Source organism: Glycine soja, chromosome 18, assembly GCF_004193775.1.
Source record: "Glycine soja cultivar W05 chromosome 18, ASM419377v2, whole genome shotgun sequence".
NCBI lineage: Eukaryota > Viridiplantae > Streptophyta > Magnoliopsida > Fabales > Fabaceae > Glycine > Glycine soja.
In genome coordinates this window covers 20,800,324-20,804,196 of record NC_041019.1, presented here as the reverse complement: position 1 = coordinate 20,804,196, position 3,873 = coordinate 20,800,324, and positions in this window count along the sequence as shown.

Genomic DNA, 3,873 nt, shown 5'->3' with positions numbered 1-3,873 from the left:
ATGAGTTTATGAGCAACTCAGGATTCAACAGATGTTACATGGACCATTGCTGCTATGTTAAGAAATATACTAATAGCTATGTTATCCTTGCCGTGTATGTTGATGACATGTTGATTGCAGGATCTAGTATAGCAGAAATTAATAGGTTGAAGCAGCAGTTGGCATAAAACTTTGAAATAAAGGATCTTGGTCTAGCTAAACAAATCCTTGGTATGAGAATTCTTTGAAACAAATCAGAAGGAATTTTGAAGCTGTCTCAGGAGAAATATATACACAAGTTGCTTGACAGGTTTTACCTTGAAGATTCTAAGACCACGAATACCCTTTTGGGATCTCATTTGAATGTTTCAAAGAAGCAATCTTTGCAGACAGATGAAGAAAAATGTTACATGTCAAGAGTACCATATGCATCAGCTGTCGAGAGTTTGATGTATGCTATGGTGTGTACCAGACCTGACATAGCACATGCAGTGGGAGTTGTCAGTAGGTTCCTATCAAATCTGGCAAAGGAGCATTGGGAAGGCATAAAGTGGATACTCAGATATCTGAAGGGTACTTCAGGGATGTGTTTGTGCTTCAGAAAAAGCAATCTCACTTTATAGGGATTTTCAGATGTAGACTTGGGAGGAGATTCTGATATCGAGAAAAGAACCACAGGCTACATTTTTACTTTGGGAGATACTACTGTGAGTTGGAAGTCTAAACTTCAAAATAGAGTTGCTCTCTTAACCACGAAAGCCGAGTACATAGCTATCTCAGAAGAACCTAAGAAGATGATTGGCTAAAGAATTTTCTTAATGAATTAGGGAAAGAACAAGATAATGCTTCAATGTTCAGTGACGGTCAAAGTTGTAGAAGCAAAGCTTCATGATGAATCAAGATTGATTCAAAGATGTTTTGATGACAACAAAGGTGATGACAAAAAGCTCAAAGGTCAATCAAAGAATGAGTTCAAGATGTTCAATATAGAATCAAGAACACTTCAAGATTCAAGAGGAAAGTTGATTTCAAGAATCAAGAATCAAGATTCAAGGATCAAGCTTCCAAGAATCAAGATCAAGATTCAAGACTCAAGATTCAAGAATCAAGAGAAGAATTAATCAAGATAAGTATGAAATGGTTTTTCCAAAAACTGAGTAGCACATGGATTTTTCTCAAAACATGTTTACCAAAGAGTTTTTACTCTCTGGTAATCGATTACCAGATTATTGTAATCAATTACCAGTAGCAAAATGGATTTGAAAAAGTTTTCAAATGAATTTACAATGTTCCAATTGATTTCAAAAAAGCTGTAATCGATTACAATGTTTTGGTAATCGATTACCAGTGCCTTTGAACGTTGCAATTCAAATTCAAATGTGAAGAGTCACATCCTTTCACATAAAAGCTTTGTGTATTCGATTACACTAATTTTGTAATTGATTACCAGTGATTGTTTCTGAATAAATCAAAAGATGTAACTCTTCAAATGGTTTTTGACTTTTTCAAATTGGTTTTAAGTTTTTCTAAAAGTCATAACTCTTCTAAATGGTCCTCTTGACCAGACATGAAGAGTCTATAAAAGCAAGGATTTGTTTTGCATTTTATAACAATCCAATCAATCTAATACAATCCTTTACAAGCCTTGAATCTCTTTGAACTTCTTCTTTTTCTTTGTGCCAAAAGCTTTCCAAAGTTTTCTGGTTTTCTAAATCTTGAAAACTTATGCTGTTCATTCTTTTCATCTCTTCTCCCTTTGCCAAAAAGAATTCGCCAAGGACTAACCACCTGAATTCTTTTTGTGTCTCTCTTCTCCCTTTTCCAAAAGAACGAATGACTAACCGCCTGAATTCTTTTGTGTCTCAAATATGGATAGATTGTTTAGTGTACACACATAAAGTATGAACAAGTTGGAGAGGCTTCATTTTTTCTTGAATTGGCTTCTATAGGAAAGCATCTAAGATTGTTTGCTGAGGTGACATGCTTCAGATAACTGATGGAGGAAATCACCTGTTACTCTCCTCCATCCTGGCTTAGTTCTATAAAATTCAAGAGTCAAAGTCTTGTGTGCCAGGACATTCTTCATTTGTCTTGAGATATAAAATGAACATTCCATCTCATACCATAAATAGGTTAGAGCAAATTACAAAAACATCCACTTGAGGTTTGGTATAATTACACAAGCACCCCTTATTTTTTTAACCATTACTTTCACCATTCTATGTAAGAAAATCAACTTGATTCTCTTTTTCTGAAGTTACAAACAATTGTTTATTGAAAATAAAATTAAGTTCTCTTGTAAGGGGTGTTAGTGTAATATTTTCAAACTTAAAGGGAGGTTAGTGTAGGAAAATAAAAAAGGGTGGTACTATGTGTAATTTGATAAAATCTTAAGAGTGTTACTGTAATTTGCTCAATAGGTTGACAATCAAACTAACAATTTGATCTTTATGTCAAACAAAAATTTTGTATTCAAGTTTCATACTCCTTTTCTACTATAATACACATTTATTATCAATTTATGAACACCATTTTGTCTTGACGTTGTCAGAAATCAGCTTTTGGACTCTATTTGATAAACATGCCAAGTATGTGATGTGAACTAAAATGTGTCACATTCCTTCTAATTGTTTTTATAGATAACATATTAGCAATAAATAATGAACCTAACATGTTATTAGATATGGCCTTATTATACTCTAAGTTGGAAGAGTATGAAGAGCAAGTGATGACAACAAATTTTTCATTTATAAAATGTTTACAAAAACGAATAAGTGATGATTAGCAAGTTAAACTATAATTTGATTATATCCCCCAGTTCTGCATTTTAAGAAATTGTCTAATAATTAGAATGTTTACATAAAACAAATATTGTGTCTCATTCATGCCTTAATAGCTTAAATTATGCCTGCCTTTGTATTGTTTTAGTTGCTGTTTTGATTCTTTCCCCCATTCATGCTACAAATTCTATCTCCTCTTCACAACTACATATTTTTGTGTGCCATTTTCCTGCATCCCAGCACTTGTTGTGGTTGTTAGTCATCATCTTTTGAGGTATGTATCTATTTCTGAAATTGCTGTTCTTATTACACGCTTATTCATATATCCATATTCTTTGATATTACTAGTTATGTGCATTACGAGTGAACCTTAGTTTCCCATTTGAGATTCAATACACTGATTAATACGGATAGTTTGGATTAATCGGTGTATTGAGTCTTGAATTGTCCTTTTGGACAGTTTGAGAGGACTTCTTTTTTATAGTTGATTCATACATAGAGGTAAATTCTCTTTTGCATGATTTGAAGAAATTTCGGTATACTGCATTTCACATTGTTCTTCGGGTGCATATTTGATTGTGGTGATTGTGCAACATGTCACCACTTTCATCTTATATACTTGAAGACCAATGCGGAATGTTGACAAAATTTCATCAAATCTAACAAAAGAGATTTTACCTATACGTTTGAATCAACTATAAGAATATCTTCCTGAATGGGATAGGGCCACACCTTTAATGAAAAAAAGTGAGTTTAGCATGCATGACATATAACTTAATTATTCTGATCAATAGCAAAGACAAAACATGGACCGAAGTAGGATGAAAGCATCACGCATGAGTGACAAGTATGAGAATGGGGTCGAACAATTCCTACAATTTACACAACTTAATGCTGAAAGCTTGGGGGGGAATTTTTCTGCCCATGTGTTAAATGTGTGAATGGGAGACAACAGTCAGTAAATGAAATCAAATCACATCTTATATATCATGGCATCATTCCGAATTACACAAAATGGATATGGCATGGGGAATTTCCCGACATCCCAACTGTTTCTCGCACTGAGCCGGTTCATGAAGACATCAGAGATCGTATAGAAGACATGATTCATGAT